The 21,075-nt window shown below is 58.6% G+C and overlaps 1 long non-coding RNA gene across 1 annotated transcript; it reads left to right on the top strand.

Annotated features, from left to right (window-relative positions):
• The first annotated feature begins 4,451 nt into the window (after positions 1 to 4,451).
• On the top strand, positions 4,452 to 21,075 carry LOC139033413 (uncharacterized). Its single transcript, XR_011485981.1, has 3 exons — positions 4,452 to 4,676; positions 20,454 to 20,597; positions 20,932 to 21,075. It is a non-coding gene; the product is annotated as an uncharacterized lncRNA (long non-coding RNA).

A 21,075-nucleotide genomic window follows, 5' to 3' on the forward strand; every position in this document is an offset into this window, starting at 1 on the left:
TGCACAGGTGTCTGCACCCTTATTACAGATGCAAGAACCCCTGTGTAGAGGGTCAGTGGTTTATTAAGTACCGTCCATACCTATGGACGGTTCCAGCTTTTCTGTTATAAATTATATTGCAGTTAGCAGCCCTGTTATATCTTTTGTACTTTGTATCTTTGGGACTTCCCAGGTGGCTCAGTGGGTAAAGAATCCCACAGCAATGCAGGAGACACAGATTCAATCTCTGAATCGGGAAGGTTCCCTAAAGAAGAACAGGGAAACCCACTCCAGTATTTTTGCCTGGGAAACCCCATGGACAGAGAAGCCTGGCGGGTGTAAGTCCATAGGGTCACAAAGAGTCGGACACCACCGAAGTGACTAAGCGCGAACACACAGCGTGTATCTTTAGGGTGTTTTCCTACCTGGGGACACTGAGCCAAAGGATGACGCCCACATCGTTGTGCTGAATATTGTCCATCCCCTCTTTGTGGCCACCAGCAATACCTGAGAGGAGAGTCTTGCCAACAAGATAAGTTGTCAAGTGCTGTGTTTCTGTTGCCAGATTGGTCAAGAGAGGCCTTGGGAGATATCTGAGCACAGGTCTGAGGGCAGGAGGAGCTCTGTGGTTGACCAGAGTGTCACTCAGGCCTGGGAGCAGCTCAGCCATGGCCTTGAGGTGTGAGGGCCCAGCATGTCCCGGAGGGCCAAGGAGGCCAGGCCAGAGTCAAGGCAGGGCCCAGGCCCGAGGCAGGACCTCTGGGAACTGGAGCAGTGATTGCGGCTGAGGGGATGCCTGGTGCACTCTGACCTAGATGCTGAGGGTCAGCCCGTTGGCTGCCCTGTCCAGGAGAGACTGGGGTGGTGGGGTATGGCAGCCACCTAGACAGGACAGGTAGGCCCAGGCCAGGAGCTGCGGAGGCTGAGAGCCACGGCTGCATCAGGCACATGTGCAGACGCAGCTGAGACGACCTCCTTATGAGCCAGATGTGGGGAAACAGCACCAGAAGAGTCAGGTATGAGCCCAGGTGCTTCTGTGCCAGTAGCAGAAAAGATGGAGCCCTGCTGGCCAAGATGGAAACTCGCCACCTGCAGTCACCGAGGGACACGGCGGCACACAGGCCCAGGAGGGCCACTCGCATAGGGACAGAGCTCAAGAGCATGGGGCAGAGTGGAAACACTGGCTGATGTGGCCGCAGAGAGAGGAGACGAGGATGGCCAGGGTCCGAGAAGGTGCCAGTTAGAGGGCAGAACACGGGACAGCCAGCCGAGGGGCTGAGCTTCCAGGAGCAGAGAGCAGCATGGTGGGTCAGAGGTGATGGCAGACGCAGCTCATAGAACCTGGGGTGACCTAGGCCAGAGTGTTTTTCTGGTGGAGGGCAGAAGCCTGCAGGGTTAAGAGACCAAACAGGAAGGGAAATTGGGTGGGCCAGTGTTGACGGCTCTCCTGAGGAGTCGTGTTACAAAGATAAGCAGAGAAGCACACGTCAAGAGAGCCCATGTCATTCTGTCCTGTTGTTCAGACAGACGGCCTCACTGGAATGGTCCATCAGGGAAGAAGAGGACATTCAAAAGGAGGGGAGCGGGTGGTGGGGGCGGGTGCGTGTGGAGGATGGGTGTCTCTGGGGGTGGCTGGGAGGCAGAGGAGAGAGGACCGCTCACCTCTGGGGAAAGAGGAGGCATGGGCGAGGTGGGATGGGGGTCTCCTCTCTCTGCTTGTGTCCTGACTTTTGGTCCCTTCTTTCTGTTCTGCTCTGCTGAGGTATAACCACACAGTGTAACCCACACACGCCGGTGAGCTGTGACCTATGTGTGCACTCGGGAGCTTATCACCACCATCAACACAACACACAGGTCCATCACTCTAGGTGTCCTCAGGCCCCGTGACCTCTGCTCTTGTGCTTTGGCTCTGAGCGAGGCCCCTGGTTGGGGCAGAGGAGGGACATTCTGCAGCTACATGTGTTACGAGAGTTACCATTTCATGTTGAGACTAGATTTGGGTCCCAAAGAAAGAAGCAGAAGGCCAGTCCTGAGGTGATACACCAACTGGCGAAGTTGAAGGCCTTGGAACAGGGTGGAGTGGGGGAGCTGCCGCAGATTCTGAGGGGTCCACTGACAGCACACGTGGGGGTGGCAGGAAGGAGCCTACCTGCGGTGGGGCTGAGGGGAGGTCAGGAGTGGCCCTTCTGCCATCAGAGCAGATGCTGCAGCAGAGATGTGGCTGGGCAGCCAGGCGCCGGAGCCCAGGCTCCGGTCAAGGTCTGGGCCGCTGTCATCACGGAGGCTGCCCTGGAGAGCAGGCGGGCAGCCCAGGGGCCCGGTCTGCACCCTCAGCAAGAGGCCCCAGGCCTGGAGCAAATTTGGAACTGTTGCTGTGCCTCACACGCCTACTACTGGCCCTCCCCGACTTGCAGACATGTGACCGCACTGTCAAAGGGCTGTCAGATGACTTGGTGCAGTCACCTCCCCTACGTCCAGGGCTGACCCCAGTCTGCTGCCCCCTGGGCCTCCTCTTCCAACCTGGGTCAACTGAGCTCCCACATTTCCCTTGTATCCAGTCACTAACACTAAGGTAGTAAACTGTCTTCTCCTCACACTTCATGGTCACTCTCCCCTTCTACCCAGTCACCACCACGGAGGAGGTAAACTGTCTTCTCCTCATGCAGAACGGTCACTCTCCCCTTCTACCCAGCCACCGCCACTGAGGTAGTAAACTTCCTCTCCTCACACTTCGTGGTCACTGTCCCCTTGTACCGAGTCACCACTGAGGTGGTATGCTGTCTTCTGCACACACAGCGTGGTCTCTCCACCCTTGTACCCAATCACCGCCACCAAGGTAGTAAATGGTTTTCTCCTCCTGCAGCGTGGTCACTGTCCCCTTGTACCCAGTCACCACCACTGAGGCAGTAAACTGTCTTTTCCTTCTGGCACTTGAACTCCATTCGTGGCTTCAGTCTATAGCCTTGAAAATTTGTCTTTCTTTGCCCTCTTCCGTTCAGCAATGCTTTCCCCAACAATGTGCCCACAGTGCACTGGCCTCGGCCGCAGAGGTGCCTCACCACCCTCATCCCGTCACCAGCCAAATCACAACACTCACTTGTGGGGGCCTCCTCCTCAGTCTGCCAGACCCCTCAAAAGGGTTCTTTCTCACTGGCTCCTCCTGGACTCCCTAGTATCTCCACTGGGAGGGCTGCAGGGGGGCTTGGCCCTCGTCCTCACTCACTCCCTTAACCATCTCACCATCTCGAGACGCTGCAAGCTGCCGCTGCACTCACGTAGACCCCAGCCTTAGGGCAGTCCCAGTTGGGGGTCAGGTGACATCACTTTCCCCAGATGGTCAGCAGCTTTCCATCCCTGCCTCCTCTCATGCCACTACCTCAGCAGTCCCACCCACCCTACAGCTCCCCACCTGGTGCAGCGCCCTGGCTCTCCCTTGCTCTGCCTCTCGCCCCAGCCCCGCCCCCACAGACAAAGGGCAGCGGGAGGCCAACCCCAAGTAGAGAGCCCTCTGCTCAGACACTCCAGGAACCTCTCCATCTGACCTGACCTCTGTGTCCTCTAGCTTTCGCCTGGTCTCTGGAAAGCATTCTTCACACTTCCTCCCACCCCCGGGGCCTGGGGTTGGCTGGACTCTCCACGTGCTAGCTGCCCCCAACCGGTTACTTGCAGGGCTCGCTGCTCCTCACGACCCTTACGTGCCGGTTCACTCTAAGGTAACCATCTCCGGACATCCGCTGCCTGGCCCAATCGGCTTGTTTCTCACAGGACACCACATTTACGCTGTCCTTTGTGATTTTCTCCCCCCACTGCAGTGTGGACCCCACGAGGGCGTGGACGTCATGATCACTGCTTTACAGCTCCAGGGCAGGGCCTGCAGAAAGGCGGATCCATGGACGGGTGGCGGGGTCAGCCTTGCTGCCTACTGTCTGGGAGCCCAGAGGTAGGGTTTCTGCCTGTCCGCGGCGCCCCCGTTCCTGCCTGAAGCTGATTCCCAAGAAAACAAGAATGCCAGGATGAGACTGCCTCCCTCGGAGGAAACCCCAGGTCTGGGGGCGGGGTCCTAACGCCTGCTGCCTGCAGGATCCGAGGTTCCGCAAGGTGCGCCTCCGCCCCGCGCTGCGCCCGCCGGCCCAGCCCCGCCTCGCCCTGCGCCGCCCCGCCCCCGCCCCGCCCCCGCCCCGCCCTCGGCCCCGCCCCGCCCCCAGGCCCCGCCCCATCTCTGGCCCCGCCTCCCCAGCCTCTGGAGCGTCTCACGCACCGGGCTTGGTCTCTGCAAGGAGCCCGGCCCCCAGGCTCCCTCTGACCCCGCCCTCTGTCCCCACCCACAACCTCTCACCACGCCCTCGTCCTGGGTTCCGCGGCCGGCAACCCTCTCCTCTTCAGGCCCCAGAGCCGCCCCAGTCCGGACGCGCCTGCGCCCTCTGGCTCCGCCCTGTCCCCGCCCCCGAACCGCCCCCTACAGGCCCCGCCCCTGCCCCGGCCGCCGGGTGGGAGCCGGGCCGCGCAACGCGCATGCTCCAGGCGCGGCGCCCCCGACTCTGCGGTCGGCTCCGCTCGGGCATTTCCGCCTCTTTGTTTTAAACTCCGGACGGGTTTTTTTCTCCGGCTCTTGGTGGGGACCCGGAGGGAGCGGCGCCCCCTCCCCCTGCCCGCTCTGCCCCCGCGTGCGTCCAGCTCGCCCGCAGCTGAGACGGCAGGTCAGTGAGTCCGCGCCCCGCCTGGCCTGGCCCGTGGCGCCCGCTCCACAGGCCGCGGCCTCGGCCCGTGTCCGGGCCCGGAAGGCTCCGAACCCCGGCCCGCGCCCCTGCACCCTCGTCGGCCCGGCCTGCGGCGCCCCTACTCTGCTCGGTAGGCCCAGGCCCGGGCCGGACCTCGGGCAGGGCCCGACCTCGGGACGGGTCTTCGGGGAGCGACCGGGGATGACTGGATCCCAGGACCAGCCACTGAGGGGGACCAGACCCCTGGACAGGCCAGCGCAGAGGGGCCAGGGAGGACCGGACCCCAGGACAGGCCGGCGCAGAGGGGCCAGGGAGGACTGGACTCCTGGACGGGTCAGCGCAGAGTGGCCAGGGAGGACCGGACCCCTGGACGGGCCAGCGCAGAGGGGCCAGGGAGGACTGGACTCCTGGACGGGTCGCCAGGGAGGGACCAGGGAGGACCGGACCCCAGGACAGGCCAGCGCAGAGGGGCCAGGGAGGACCGGACCCCTGGACAGGCCAGCGCAGAGGGGCCAGGGAGGACCGGACTCCTGGACGGGTCGCCAGGGAGGGACCAGGGAGGACCAGACCCCAGGACGGGCCAGCGCAGAGGGGCCAGGGAGGACCGGACTCCTGGACGGGTCGCCAGGGAGGAACCAGGGAGGACTGGACCCCAGGACGGGTCGCCAGGGAGGGACCAGGGAGGACCGGACCCCTGGACGGGCCAGTGCAGAGGATCTCACCCCAGGGTGGGTTATCAGGGAGGACTGGACCCTAGGACCCACTGAGAAAAGACTAGGGAGTACTGGACGCCAAGACAGGTCTCCTAGGAGAGCCCAACCCCGATGTGGGTCATGGAGGAGAGCTGGGACCGTCAGACTCAGCAAGAATCAGCTGGACCGTGAGACAGGTCGCCGAGGGTGGCCAGGACTTAGGAACAGTTGGGACTGGGACAAGTCACTGAGGAGCTGTGGACCTTAGGATGGGTCACCTGGGGGCGGTCTGGACCCCAGGACTGGCCCGTGGAAAGATCAGGGCTTGAGTAAACCCACTAGAGAGGACTGAGACCCCAGGACTGGTCTCCAGTAGGGCCAGGATTTCGAAACTGTCCTGTGAGCACTTCTGGGACCCGGGGACAGCCCGTCCTTCCCAGGAGCCCAGACCCTGGGGCTGTGCCACGTGGAGGGCTCTGTCTTGTGACAGACTGCAGGGATGACCCAGGTAGGTCGTGAAGGAGAGTTGGACGCTGGGCAGTCCTGAAGAAGGCTGGGTCTCAGACAGGACTGGGACTGTGATGAGAGCTGAAACTTGGAGACAGGCCCCCAGGAAGGCTGCGACTCTTGAATGAGTCACTGAGAAGCACCCAGGCCTCAAGGGTGGTCTCTGAGGAGTGCTGGGACCCTAGGTTGGACCCCCAGGGGCCTGGGCCGTGGGGCAGTTTCCAGAGTGCCCGGAATCCACTCAGCTCACTCAGCTGGACCCCACCTACTATAAAGGTCTGGAGCATCAGGGATCCTGGGCACGTAAGCCGCACAGGTGCAAACCAGCCCTCTCTGTGAGGCACCTGGGCCCTACAAACCTGACCTTCAGCAGTTGCTGCCTGGACTGGTTCCTGGGGTTAGACTGGGTTGAGACTGATGGAGCCCCTACTCCACACTGGCTCCATGCCCCGAGCCAGCAGGGTGCCCCTCCCCAGACCCAGGAAGCTGTCCCCTACCCTGTTCTCCCAGTCTCTGCTCCAGGGCTGTCATTTCCTTACCTGGACTCTGTGGTCAGTGTCAGGCACCTTCGATCACTTCTACCCTCCCCGCCCTCCGGTGATGTCACCAAAAGGGCCCCATTCTCTAGGGCTGGAGGTGTTTTCAGTGTCCAGGAATTTCCAGGAGGGATGGGATCCAAATGGCCATGTGGGTTGCGGGAAGGGTTTGGGGGCCATTGGTCCAGTGTTTGTCAGGTGAGCCATCAGGCACCTTTTCCAGTCCAGGAAGAGACCCTGGGGTGGGGGCTCTGCTTCTCCAAAACATTACCATCTGACCTCACCCGGATCTTGCCCACAGTGTCCTTTACTTTGAAAGTAGGAATGGAGACGTGCTGCCTTTGGGCTGGGGAAAGGCTCCAGTGTGTCCAGTACATGAGGCTGCCGAGGTGGGCACTGTCTGCCTGGCATGAGACCAGCGTGCAGTGCGTTCACTGTGTGGACAAGAGGCAGGAGAACATTCAGAGAGGTTGCCCTGTGTTAGGATGGGGCGTGAGTCTAAAACCCAAGGGAGACGCTTGAATGATCAGTTCACTGTTTCATTTTGTGCCATAACTTCTCTTCTTGGTTACTTAGGAGAAACCCCCTTTGAATTTTCAGTGTGACATTTCATAGGACTTAATCTTAAATGGAGTCCATGAATAGTCCAGCCTAGAAACTTTTATTTGTCAGACGTAACCACGCTTGGGACCTTCTTGCTCAGTGCTTACTTCTGATTTTGTTCGTTTGTTTAAACATACACTTTCTAAAAAACTTAATTTTCTTTGAAGTTTTGGAAAAGACTTGTGAAACTGGGCATTCAAGTTTGATTAGGCTCTTTATTTTCTCATTTTTGGATTTTTGAAGGTGTGATAGCACTGGATGGTTATATTATTTATATATTATTGTCCTGCAGGTTACTCCAAAATGTAGTGTGCCTTAAAACCACATCAGTCATCTCACTGTCTGAGGTCAGGAGTCTAGGCACAGCTTAGCTGTGTCCGCAGCCTCGAGAGTCTCAGAGGCTGCAGACAGGGTGCTGGCTGGGGCTGTGGCATCTGTCTGTAGGCTCAGCTAGCCTCGAGAGTCTCAGAGGCTGCAGACGGGGTGGTGGCTGGGGCTGTGGCATCTGTCTGCAGGCTCAGCTGGGGCATCTGCTTCCAGGCTGCTCGCTGGAGACATCCACAGGGCAGCTCTAGGGAGCCAGTGACTGAATGGGAGAGTGAGCAGGCCACAGTGTTCATGGCCTGATATTGGCTGGGATATCCCATCCCTTTTGCCATGTTCTTTGTTAGAACCCAGTTACCAGGCCCTGCCCATGCTTGAGCAGGAGGAACGCCACAGGTGATTCCTGGGAGGGGCTGGGGGCAGCCGGGCCATCCTAATGCCTGGCCTCCATTGGGTGTTGGCTCCTGAGAAGTGCCCTGCAGGGTGAGTGAACAGGACTGCGCAGAGCAGTGAGGTCAGCCCGAGGGTGCAGCGGCTCAGCTGTCTCTTGAGTTACACAGGTTGCTCTGATGTCACCACTGTGCTGATGGAGTGATGCTGGAGCGTGCGCATGATGGGAGAGAAATTACAAGTAGGAAAGATGTTTAGGAGTTAGCCTAGGACACTTGCAGCAAACCTTAAGCCCCCGCCCCACACACAGGTAACCTGTAGGTATTGTGTCAGAGATGTGGAGTTTGAAGCTTCAAGTGCAGTGATTTTAGTTGTTTCTAGAGCTTTGATTCCTGCCAGTTATTTTGCTCTGGGAATTATAAACTGATGTTTCTAAGACATTTTTGAAGTGTGAGGTCCAAGATGTTTTGCATATTTGACCCTCGAAGGGAAGAGTGCTCCAAGAACCTGTGTGCTGGGGCCTGGTTCTCAGCCCACACCTCCCCTCCCACACCTGGACCCTGGTACCTTGACTTCCTGGTGCCGGGGCAGCGCTGCAGGACTGTGACGGCTGTGAAGGGCACCCACACGGGGCCCACTGCCCTTGACTGGTCACCACATGGAGGGGGTGTCCTCTCCTACCACCCTGCTCTCTGGACCCGCTAGGTTTCCACCTTGCTGGGGTGAAGCAGGGTCCTTTCCAGTGATTACACTTACTTATTTGGGTTATAAACAAAGTTTGTGTTAGCCTATACTATTACTCTTTAATTTACTGAATGATAGGATTTGTTATTTCATAGTTTTATTTGGTTAATGGTCAGAATCGAATTTGAAGTTGAAAGTTAATTTTCTTTTTTTTGCACTATGTTGAGGTTTGAGGACAGTTTCTTACTACCTTTCTGATACTTGCTGTTGCAAAAATGCTGCACAATTTATTATGCTTCAAAAAATGGAACTGTTCTTCAGTTCTACAAGTTGATAGTTTTTCACTGTTTTAAAAAAGTGAGGTATTTTAAAAGTAACTAGACTGTCTTCAAAAACTAGTTATTAGGCTTATTTTATTTTTTTGAAGAGAACTTCTAATGCTTAGGCGAATTTAGAGAGTGGAGGTTAACAGGATTTTTTTTTTTTTTGCAAACGCATCAATATTTGCTGGACTTTGCCACACTAACAGCAAATTCCAGGTGTTTGACACGAAAAAGCAAAGAGTAGGAAGGTGTCCACAGACCTCCCTGAAGTTCCTGGCCAACTTGTGGGTCCTCTGTGCGTCTCTTGGCGGCCCACCGGGTTTGGTTGGGGGGGTCTTGTCAGCTGCTATGTTTGCTGATTCTCAGCAGGGCCTGGCGCGTAGAAGGTGCTCAGCTAACTAAAAGCTGACCTGCTCCCTTCTACGGCCCTGTTCTGGAGCTGTTGTATGCATTAACGCCTTCCATGGATCACCCAGGACGACCTGCTCACCCGTGGCTGCCTGGTGAGGACACGCAGGCATGGGGTGCAGTCACAGGTGGTGAGGGACCGAGAAGGGTCAGCCTCTTCCGCTTTTAAGTAATTTAGTTTTACTGTAAAAAAAAAATTGCTTATTTACGTATGGCTGTACTGGGTCTTTGTTGCTGCGCAAGCTGTTCTCTGGTTGTGAGCAGGGGCCGCTCTCTAATAGTGGAGATTGAGGGCCCCTCTCCTGTTGTGGGGCGCGGGCTTCTCAGTGCGGGGACCTCTCGTTGTGGAGCGTCATCTCTAGAGCACAGGCGCGGCAGTTGTGGCACACAGGCTTAGTTGCTCCAGGGCGTGTGGAATCCTCCTGGATCAAGGATCAAACCCATCTCTCCTGCGGTGGCAGATAGATTCTTTACCACTGAGCCACCAGCAAAGCCCCTTTTAGTTTTTTACCAGAGTTTCTGAGGAAGAAAAAACGAATTAGACAATGAGCACCCTTCTACCCTAACCCTAGACTCAACAATTATGTGTGTTTTGCCACATTTGCTTATCAGTTTCTCTAAACACATTTATTGTTGAATCGTCTGATGGGTCAGACGGTAAAGAATCCGCCTGCAATGCAGGAGACCTGGGTTCGATCCCTGGGTTGGGAAGATCCCCTGGAGGAGGGCATGGCAACCCACTCCAGTGTTCTTGCCTGGAGAATCCCCATGGACAGAGGAGCCTGGCGGGCTGCAGTCCATGGGGTCGCAAAGAGTCAGACACGACTGAGTGACTAAGCCCAGCACACACAGCACAGCACCCTGCTGCCCGAACCCGAGACCCAGCGATTACGTGTGTTTCGCCACATATGCTTATTGGTTTCCCTAAACACACAGTTATTGTTGAATCATCTGAAGTAGCTGCAGACCATCTGCCTCGTTCCTTGGTGATTCACATCACGTGACGCTGGTAAGAAGATGGTCTCCACATAACGGCAACGTCGTGGTCACACTGAGAAGTGGACGCTCACTCCACGTACTGGCTCATTTCCTGTCCACTCTCAGCTCTCCCCGGGTGGCTCAGGAAGGTCTTCCTGAACATTTCCGTCTGGGAGGCAGGTGATTCCCCGCATGGCACTGGGGTTCTCCCACCCTTTCGGGCTCCCCACAGCACAGACTTCTCCAGGCCACCCATCACTTGTGAGTTTTTCTGATGGCTCACTCAGGGTGCCGCCCACCTCTGTGTGTGCCCCCTGTTTACCCCGAGGGCAGAGCGGGCTGCGCCCCTCCTGGGTTGGCAGATGCCTCATGGGGGCTGTGGGGACTTCATGCTGTGCTGGTAGGCTGCGCGTCCCGCACTCAGCACTGCCGTCACCCCTGTGCCCCGGGCGCTGGGCCGAGGCTCCGGGGAGCCCAGAGGAGCCGAGCTCTGTCCTGGGAGCGGCACCCGCTCTTGCCCGGGGGGCTGCCTCCGCCACCCTCTCTGTGTCTGAGAGGTGTCCGGGGCCGTTTTGTCACCCTCACACACGCGCGGTGGCGAGTCCCACTCGGGTCAGCTCTGTTGCTCTTAGCAGACTTTATGAAAGGTTTAGTGGGTGGAAAGTTCTTGAAATTGTCAGGGGAAATATGAGTTCTGCTTTGGAGTAGCGTTTCCTCTGGGTGGAATAACTTCCTCCGTACCCTGGAGACGGGAACTGCGGGAGGCAGTCGTCTTCCCTGCTTCACACTAGCTGCCCTGAGAAGGAGCTGGGAGACGGGGTCTCCGTACCGCTGCCGGGACGAGACCCCACAGATAGGGTGGTCCAGGGAGGCTGAGGTCCAGGTTCAGGGTGCCAGTGGGCTTGGTTCCTGGCCTGGACGGGCCTTCTCGCCCTCACAGACAGACTGGTAGCAGGCTGGCTCCTTCCCGGCAGGGTGCTCACCCGTCAGCCCCAACTCATGAGTCAGCCTCGCAGAGGCCCCGTGTGTGGAGACGGGGTTGGGGCTTTAACACGTGAGCTTGAGGGGCCTAGTTCAGTCCATTCCAAGGGGTTCTCGCCTCTTCCACTTGCTTATTAACCTGATTCTTGTCTCTGGAGCTGGGAGAATAGGTGCCGAATGAGAGTATTTCCAGAAGTGGTGGCTGCTTTGTTTTTCACGTGTTTGGGAAACGCCCTTTCTTTAGAAGCTAGCAACTTTCATTTCTGCAAACCCTGTTGTCTCATTTTCTACTGCTGGAAAATGAATTGCCACAAACTTAGTGGCTTGAAAGGGCACCCACTTATGTGTCACGGCTCCATGGGTCAGAAGTCCGGCAGCACGAGGCTGACTCCGCTGCCCAGGGCCCCGGGCCGAGGTCGGTGTATGAGCGTGGCCCTTGTCAGGGACTCACTGGCAGGCCCGCCCTGGCCCCGAGGCCCCGTGGTCCTTTGCCTGAGGGCCATGGGCCCTCAGCATGTTGTGTTCTGCTGTGGTCTGCTCTTCTGCCACTAGCTGAGAAAACTCGGCTCTGAAAGACTGTGCAGTTTGGTCAGGCTGCTGGATACTTGCCCTGTTGTAAGGTCAGCTGATTTGAGACCTTAATTACATCTTCAAAAACCCCTTTACAGCGATAGGTGGGATAATTAGGGCAGAGGTGTGTGTCCGGTAGGGCCCAGGACCTTGCGACCATCTCAGAATTCTGCCTTTCAAAGTCTTCCCTCTGGCCCCCCGAAATTCATACTCCCCAGATGCAAACCCCCCTTCCCCTCCCTTCCAAGGCTCCCAGGGTCTCAGCCCCTGAGTCCCCTGTCTGGTGTGGCTCACCAGGGGCACCTGCGAACCGAGTGAGGCGGTGTCCTCCCTGGGGCTTCCCAGCAACCATGGGCAGGCTGGCCGGCTGTTGTAACTCAGACGTGGGTGGGGGTGACAAGGAGTCGTGTTGAGGCACAGTTCTGAGACCCTGTGGGGAGCCCGGCCTGGCTCCCTGGTTCTGCCTGAGCCGGTGTTTTTGGGGGAGGGGTCACGTGTCTGCTCCTGGGCAGGGTTTGCAGCCAGCTGCCCGCCAGCGGCATCTTGGGGTCCCTCAGCCCTTTCTCTGTTTTCTGTGCTTCTCCGAAGCGTGGACCCGAGTGGGAAGTAGGTGAGGCTGTGAGTCAAGTCTGGTCTCTGGCCGGACTTCCCTCCTGCCTCACTTTGCCTGCTGTCCCTCTCCTGGCCCACGTTCTCAAGGGTCCGGCCTGCGCCCTGCGCCCTCCTTGGTCCTCTGTCCCTGTGCCTGGTCCCGGCTGGAGGCCTTATGCTGGGCTTGTGGAGCCCCTGCCCCTGCCTGCCCGGCACCCCCCGCCCAGGTCAGAGTGGAGACGTCTCTCCACACGTCCTTCCTCGGTCACAGCCAGAGCGGCCGGCCTGCCAGCGCCCCAGCACTCCCTGCACCTGTGCTGACACGTGAGCGCCTGCTGGCTCATCATGTGCTTCAGGGCGTCCTGTGAATGGGTGTCTGAGCATGTTTCCTGAGGCCTCTGCCAGTCTGCTGGGTCAGTTGTCTGGCTGGATGTAGAATCATATGTCCCAGGTGTCTTTAATTGGACTCCTTGGAGTCGGGCGCTGCAGGTGAGGAGGCTGGTGCAGGCGATCCCTCCTCCAGGCTCCTCCTGCCCCAGAACCTTCAGGACTCTCCCTCGCGCCCTGATGTCTTCAGGTTTGGGGACCCGCGTGGATGTGGGCGGCACCAGGTCCCTTGTTGTCTGAGGGGACGACATGCAAATCTCCCAGCTGGGGAGACATGCAGATCATTTTCTCCAGGTTATGAAGTGTTGCCTATGAATGAGTGCGTGGATGACCCAGGAACGTGTGTGCTCCCAGCCCGGCTCCAGACTGTCAGAGCATCTTGTCTGTTTCCCTTTTCTGGAGCACCTGTTGATTGGACGTGGCATTTCTTCTATTTCTCGTCTTTTATACCCTTCGGACAGATTTTCTCAATTTTGTCATATAGCTGGTCTGTTGAATTTTCAGCGTTCCCAGTCACTGCCTGACAGTGTAATCTAGGTGCGAGTGATAACAAAGTTGTCAGTTAAGGGTAGGAGGGGGAAGGCTCAGAGTCATTCGTGTGGGTGTGGACCTTAGGATGGTCTCAGAGCTCACTGGGGAGGGGACGCTTGAGACAAGACTTGCTGGGAGTGAGCCAGCAAGTGGGCCCCAGGGCAGGAATATTCCGGCTAAGAGTACAGTCCCGCAAGGACCCCAGGCGGGACTGCACGTGGAGTGTCCTAGAACAGCGGGGGCCCATGGGGACTGTGGAGCGCCCTGAGCTTCGCAGGACTTCACACTGGAGGTCCCCTGAGCCACTCTGAGAGGGGCGCAGCTGGCGTGGACGACCTGGGCGAGCAGGGCCACTGTGAGTGCACAGCCCCAGGCCGCCTGTCCTCCAGGGCTCCTGCAGACACCTTGCTGCCGCCAGACAGCGTTTGGGTCCCGTGACCCAACACGTGCTTGCCTGGTGAACAGAACAGAGCAGACGCCCGGCAGGTGTGTGAGTGAGGTCACCGGGGCCCGGTGTGGACAGGCCAGCCACGGGGAGAAGGCCCCGGGGGGCCCAGCAGAGCGCAGAGCTCTTCCCAGGCACGGCCGGGGCCTCTGGGTGCGGGCAGCCTGGCCAGCTCCCCCAGGCGGAGGGGCGGGAGCTGAGCGTGGGACTCCGCTTGGCGTGGCTGGTCAGGAGAAGAGGGCATGTGCAGGGAGCAGGGCCCACACTTTGTCAGCTCTGCGTGAAAATAAACAGATAGGTTTCCTGGAGTTTTTCGAGGACGTCAGGAGTACCTCCGGCTGACTGGACACCGGCTCTGGGGCGGGCTCCCTGCTGGACATGGTGCACTGTGGTGAGGGACTCACCCCTGTGGGGTCGCGGGGCACAGACCCTGAGAAGCTGACAGCAGGGGGACAAGACGGCAAATGGGTTCAGGCTTGAGCTTGGGTGGCCTGTCCCGGAGTCTTGCTGGTCTCTGATGGCCCCTTGAGGATGGATTGCCAGGCATGTACAGAGCCGAGAGGTGGGCGAGGCCACGGCGGACGGAGCTGAGGTGGGCTGAGTGGACACAGATAGGCCCCAACATGGATGGAGGAGCTGACGTGGACGGGGAGCGTGGGGGAGGGCTCGGCTTGTCCGCAGTCGGGCTTCTGCAGTTGGTTTTTCAGGGGTCTCGGGTTTGCTTTTCTGAAGTTGTCAGACGTGTCTGTGGAGAAAGAATTGATGGTACAGATGCCTGGGGGCTGTCCTGTTGGCTCCGCCGTCCATCCGGGAACCACAGTGATGTCCAGGGCAGGCCTGTGGGCATAGAGACTGGTGGGGGCTCTGGTGTTGGGGTGAGGATGAACTGAAGGGGCAGAAGAATGGCCCCCAGGGCAACAGAGGCTCAGATGGGGCAGGTGGACACAGGTGACCTCCTCAGTGGGTGTTTCCCCAGCGGGCCATCCACACAGAGCTGTGGCCACCACTCTTCACGGCACCCTCTTTCCCGCAGCCCTGAGGGACAGAGGCAGATGTCTGTCTACAGGCAAGGGGGCTGAGAGTCAGGGTAGGCACCACTCAGAACAGAAGGGGTGAGCTGCCCGTCCACGTGGCCGCTCGGTGAGTCTCAGGAGGCTGCCTGGCCCTGTCTACACAGCGTCCAGAGCCAGGGCCCTGGGGTCCCTTTAAGGCATGTGTCACTTGTCAGACATCCCCCAGTGAAGCTGTTTAATACGTTTTCAGGCTACTCTGAGCAATTCTGTGACAATAAATTTGATGACCTGTTTCCTAGGAAAATATAGCTTAGCGGCACTAACCCCAAAATAAATCGAAAACAGAAAGGTTCTCATAAGATATGTTGATAGAAGGAAGCATGACCAGGGTGGGCTTGTATGGGGAGGTGGTTCTTTTTTGAGGGTCATGAGGGCAGGGAGCGGGGACTGGCTGTGGCCAGAGCCTCCAGGAGGAGCTGTGGGAACACCTGGTCACACCTAGCCACAGCCAGTCTGAGAGCCCAGACTGTGCCTGGTTCTCGGGAGGCTGTGGTTCTCTGTGACTGGTGCTGGAAGGCATCCTCGCAGTTTGTAGCTGAGGGTCTGAGGACGCGTGTAAGTGTGGATGAGGGGGTGTGTGTTTGCAATGTCGGTGGAAGTGAGGATGAGGGTGTATGTATTTGCAGTGTCAGGTGAAAGTGAGGATGAGGGTGTGTGTTTGCAGTGTCAGGCAGAAGTGAGGATGAGGGTGTGTGTTTGCGTTGTTGGTGGAAGTGAGGATGAGGGTGTGTCTCTGCAGTGTCAGATGGAAGTGAGGGTGGGGTGTGTGTCTGCAGTGTCAGGCGGAAGTGAGGGTGGGGGTGTGTGTCTGCATTGTTGGTGGAAGTGAGGATGAGGGTTAGGGTGTCTGCAGTGTCAGGCAGAAGTGAGGATGAGGGTGTGTGTCTGCATTGTTGGTGGAAGTGAGGATGAGGGTGTGTCTCTACAGTGTCAGGTGGAAGTGAGGGTGGGGTGTGTGTCTGCAGTGTCAGGCGGAAGTGAGGGTAGGGGTGTGTGTCTGCACTGTCAGGAGGAAGTGAGGATGAGGGTGTGTGTCTGCAGTGTCAGGCAGAAGTGAGGATGAGGGTGTGTGTCTGCATTGTTGGTGGAAGTGAGGATGAGGGTGTGTCTCTACAGTGTCAGGTGGAAGTGAGGGTGGGGTGTGTGTCTGCACTGTCAGGAGGAAGTGAGGATGAGGGTGTGTGTCTGCAGCGTCAGGCGGAAGTGAGGATGAGGGTGTGTGTCTGCAGTTTCAGGCAGAAGTGAGGATGAGGGTGTGGGTCTGCATTGTTGGTGGAAGTGAGGATGAGGGTGTGTCTCTACAGTGTCAGGTGGAAGTGAGGGTGGGGTGTGTGTCTGCACTGTCAGGCGGAAGTGAGGATGAGGGTGTGTGTCTGCAGTGTCAGGCAGAAGTGAGGATGAGGGTGTGTGTCTGCAGTGTCAGGCGGAAGTGAGGATGAGGGTGTGTGTCTGCAGTGTCAGGTGGAAGTGAGGGTGGGGTGTGTGTCTGCAGTGTCAGGCGGAAGTGAGGGTGGGGGTGTGTGTCTGCACTGTCAGGAGGAAGTGAGGATGAGGGTGTGTGTCTGCAGCGTCAGGCAGAAGTGAGGATGAGGGTGTGTGTCTGCAGTGTCAGGCAGAAGTGAGGATGAGGGTGTGTGTCTGCAGCGTCAGGCGGAAGTGAGGATGAGGGTGTGTGTCTGCAGCGTCAGGCGGAAGTGAGGATGGGGATGTGTGTCTGCAGTGTCAGGCGGAAGTGAGGATGAGGGTGTGTGTCTGCAGTGTCAGGCGGAAGTGAGGATGAGGGTGTGTGTCTGCAGTGTCAGGCGGAAGTGAGGATGGGGATGTGTGTCTGCAGTTTCAGGCAGAAGTGAGGATGAGGGTGTGTGTCTGCAGTGTCAGGCGGAAGTGAGGATGAGGGTGTGTGTCTGCAGTGTCAGGTGGAAGTGAGGGTGGGGTGTGTGTCTGCAGTGTCAGGCGGAAGTGAGGGTGGGGGTGTGTGTCTGCACTGTCAGGAGGAAGTGAGGATGAGGTTGTGTGTCTGCAGTGTCAGGCAGAAGTGAGGATGAGGGTGTGTCTCTACAGTGTCAGGAGGAAGTGAGGGTGGGGTGTGTGTCTGCAGTGTCAGGCGGAAGTGAGGGTGGGGGTGTGTGTCTGCACTGTCAGGAGGAAGTGAGGATGAGGTTGTGTGTCTGCAGTGTCAGGCAGAAGTGAGGATGAGGGTGTGTCTCTACAGTGTCAGGAGGAAGTGAGGGTGGGGTGTGTGTCTGCAGTGTCAGGCGGAAGTGAGGGTGGGGTGTGTGTTTGCAGCGTCAGGCGGAAGTGAGGATGGGGATGTGTGTCTGCAGCATCAGGAGGAAGTGAGGATGAGGGTGTGTGTCTGCAGCGTCAGGCAGAAGTGAGGATGAGGGTGTGTGTCTGCAGTGTCAGGTAGAAGGGAGGTGGGGTGTGTGTTTGCAGTGTCAGGCGGAAGTGAGGATGGTGGAAGCGCCCGGCACATGGCGAGCAGCAGTGAGTGTTGGGGGTTAAGACTGAAGGCTTTTTCCTTAACTATATTCAGTGAAGGATTCCAGGTTGTGATTAGTGAGTGTGTTTACTACTTTTATCCAGCGCAGCAAGCCTAATGTGTTTCCCTGGAGGAGGAAAGGGGATAAATGTATGTGTCACGCAAGGGTATCATGTGGGGAAGTACCCCTTAAGCAGGCTGTGGCATCGGGGGTGTTGCAGACGGGTGGACAGGGGTCTGGACAGGGCAGTGGTCCGAGATGCTGGGACAGAAGGGCCTCTTCATGCAGGAACGAGTGCCCCTGAGTTCTGGCGTGACCCTGAGAGGTGTGGGGCATGTGGCCTGGCCCTTCTGGAGTGTGCAGGGCTGAGGCCATTGTGTGGCCCCTACTGCTTCCCCGGTGGCAGGGGCCGCATGGAGGGGTCGGCTGGGCTGCACGTGGGCGACAGCCTTATATCTTGGAGGGCTGGTGATGTCCTTGTCACCGGAACTTGGTGGAGTCGAGGACGGAAGGCTGGGTGGGGGGTGACTGAGTCATGGGATGGGGGGGTCCTGTGGAGGCAGGTTCTGTCAGGAGGGAGGTGTGGAAGGTTCCGGATGAGAAGGGCTTGCTGGGACCCTCAGAGCCCTTGGGAAGCAGGAGGGTGGGGCCTGGATCAGCCTGGACCGGGGAAGGGGGTAGAGGTGCCACCGTGTCCCGGGGCCGCAGCAGGGTCAGGCCCGGGGCAGCCAGGCCTCGCTCACTGTCTCCGGCCTAGACAGGCTTGTCTGGGCAGACACATGGAGGCCCGGCAGGCCCGGGGCGTTGAGAGGCTGAGGGGTGGCCCCAGGTGTGCAGGCACAGAATGTACTCTTCACGCTCAGGGCTGTGGGTCACTTCAGCCGAAGGTCACAGCTGAATCCGCGAAGGAAGCGGCAGACAGGACGAGCCTTGGGGGACCGGGCCCTGCGTCCAGAGCCCTCTCCCCGAGGAGTCGGGGTGAGCGCGCTCAGTGGAGGGAAGGGCTGTCGCCCAGGGGCCCAGGGCCCTCCGGGCTCTCATGGCGGCTCCTGCTTGGCAGGCTCTCAGCGCCCGAGGACATGGGTCTTGGCATGGACCCCGCTGAGCTTTCAGGGAGGTTTAAGTCACCAGTGGACACTGTCACCAGCCAGGCTCCCAGGCGCTGGCCATGGCTGTCCTCACCGGCCTCTCCCCGCCGAGTCTTAGCCATCGGCCTGGGAGAGGTAGGAGTCAGGGCTCCAGCCGTGCTGCTCCGCGCGGGACAGCCCAGCGACCAGCACCGGTGTTAGGGGGCGCGGGGCTAGAGGATGGCGCCCCCGGCCATCTGGCTCAAGGAGGGTCAACCGATTGTCTGAAGTGTTGCATTATCATTTGATTTCATTTTTGAAAAGTAAAGATCTTTTGTACACACATATGGCATTGGATCTGCCACTTAGGACACCGTGACACATCAGACTCAGGAGGTGTCAGCAAGATGGGGTCAGGGCAGGGGTCCGCCCCCCACATCTGTGCCCGCGACCCCGGGGGCCAAGGCTTGGCCAAGGCCAAGGGGAGAGTGGGAGGTGCAGTGCCCAGCAGCGGAGCCGCCCGGCAGGACGCAGGGCTGGTGACGGCCAGGCGGGGCAGGTGTGTCCTCTCAGCCTTGCGTCGTGCCTCACACATCTGGCCTCCATCCGCCTGGAGTCGGCTATCTGGGGATACTTGCCCAGAGATGCCTGGCGTAAGGGAGAATTCTCACCGCCAGGAGTGGCACTTGTGTTGGGCAGGCTTTTGGTAAAGTGTGCTTTTCAGGGAGGTGTTTACATGCGCTGAAGTGCCCAGTTTCACGGTGCACTTGCTGTCTTGGAGCACCTGTCCCGTCACGCGTCCCCCAGGCGCTGACCTCTGGTTGCCGGCTGCGTCCAGGAGACACACGGCCGCAGCTGCTCCCCGCAGGCGCCTGCTGGGAAGAGAGCTCTGCAGTCGGGCGTAAACCTTCCAGTGGATGGAAGTGTCTGTCTCTTAGATGGAGAGCTTTGTTCAGGTGGAGAAGTTCTTTCTGCTCTTAACTCGCTGAGAGTGCATGTCTCTGGGGAGATCTTAGCATCTCTCTCCTTTTAGATTTTGTCATAAACGACATTCGTTTCCTACACAGAGCCCCTCTTGTGCGCTCTGCAGGCGGTGCTGCGGCTGTCGGTGGTCTGTGTCCCCCGGGTCCCCCTGGCCTGTGCTGTGCAGCCTCAGCCCCAGTCGGGAACACCACCACCTGTGTGCTCGGGCGGGTCTGTCTGGGGCGGGCTGCAGCACACAGGTTTGGTGGAACCCGCCTGGCTCAGCGTCCTTAGGGGTCTAGAACTCTCAATTCTGTTTCCATTCACCTCAGTTCTGGTGAGCTGTTTTCAAGCAATTTGTCAAATTCCTTAGGAGTTTTCAACTCTGTTGGCACGAAGTTATTCCTGACACTCTAATGTTGCTCAGCTGTGACTTCAGGGAGGTGTTCTGGACCCCTGCTCTCCCTGCCTCCTCCTCTGCTCTGGTTTGTCCTGTCTGTCACCTGCAGTGTCTGAATGGACAGCGTGCCTGCTCATGGCGTTTAGCACTTGCTGTCAGTCTTCTCGAGAACGTTGGCCCTGGGGATCTGTGTCCCTTGCTCTCTGACGTCTGAGATCGCGCGTGCAGCATCTGTGCCTGTGTCGCTGGCCGCGTCTAAGCGACGCTGAGTGCAGGCGCCCCGCCCCCCCCAGAGCTCCAGGAATAACTCCAGCTCCAGGCCCTTCAGCTCCGTCTCCCCGACGGTGGCCAAGTCCTACAGGGGCCTGGTCACCCGCTTCTCTGCTGCCGCTCACCCCAGCCCCGTGCTGTGCTCGCTGGCCACGGCCCTGGCGCCGCCGTCTGCACACACACATGCCCGTTGGCGTGTCTGTCCCCTGCGGTGGCCCAGAACCCATGCGGAGCCTGCGGGCGTCCTCGTGTGGCTTCCCCGGGTGAGCCGCCCTGGGGACACCTTCCAGGGCGGGAACTGTGAAAGCAGCCCAGGAGTCACATGGCTGCTCTCCCAGCCTCCCGCCAGGTCACCCAAAGCCCACCACCTCCCCGGGAGCTTCTCTGGGCCCCTGGGCGTGGGGGGCAGCCCCCAGCCTACCTCCCGACCACCCCCAGCCCCTGGGCCTCGAGCCGCCAGGCTCCTCTCGGGGCCTGCCCGTGTCTCCGTGGTTGCTGTGGGTGCTTTACTGTCAACCGAGCTTGCTTTTCATTTTGTTGTTCCAAGCAGGTAAAGGGAGAGACCTGCTGACCTGAGCAGCCGAAGCCGCCTGTCTGGGGTCCAGGCTCCGTGGAACGGCACGTGTGGGTGACGCCCCGTCCCTGTGTCTCCACAGGCTTCAAAATGTAGCGGAGGACCTGGCTCTGTGCACAGGTAATGCAGTGTGAGCTTGAGCTGCTTCTTTCAGCGCGTGTGAGTTGAGTAAGCTTACCTTGAATCACACTTTGTCTTATTTTGACTGTTGCAGCCATAGAAAAAGTCAGTGCTCTGTAGCTCCTTTAAAATTTCGTCTCTGACAGCTCCAGAGCAGGTTCGAGCACAGTTACTGACACATATTCCAGTGTTTTCTGATAATATTTCTAATCGACTCCGTTCTGCTGTTCGCTACGTGGGGCTCTTCACACTTTCTAGCAGAAACGTAACTGCGGGGCCGTGTACGTCACATAAGTGACGTGGCCTTGAACAGCAGGTGCCATTTCTGTGCTAGAAAATGGAAACACCGCAAGAGACGCAAGGAAGGCGCAGACGTGAGGAGCCAGAGCACGGAGGGCACGGCGGACTAGGCGTGAGCGTGGTGCACCCATAGGCGGCGGCGTCCGATGCAGAGGCAGCAGGAGGGACGACGGCCTCG

The sequence above is a fragment of the Odocoileus virginianus genome, unplaced genomic scaffold (genome assembly GCF_023699985.2).
Source record: "Odocoileus virginianus isolate 20LAN1187 ecotype Illinois unplaced genomic scaffold, Ovbor_1.2 Unplaced_Scaffold_5, whole genome shotgun sequence".
Lineage (NCBI taxonomy): Eukaryota > Metazoa > Chordata > Mammalia > Artiodactyla > Cervidae > Odocoileus > Odocoileus virginianus.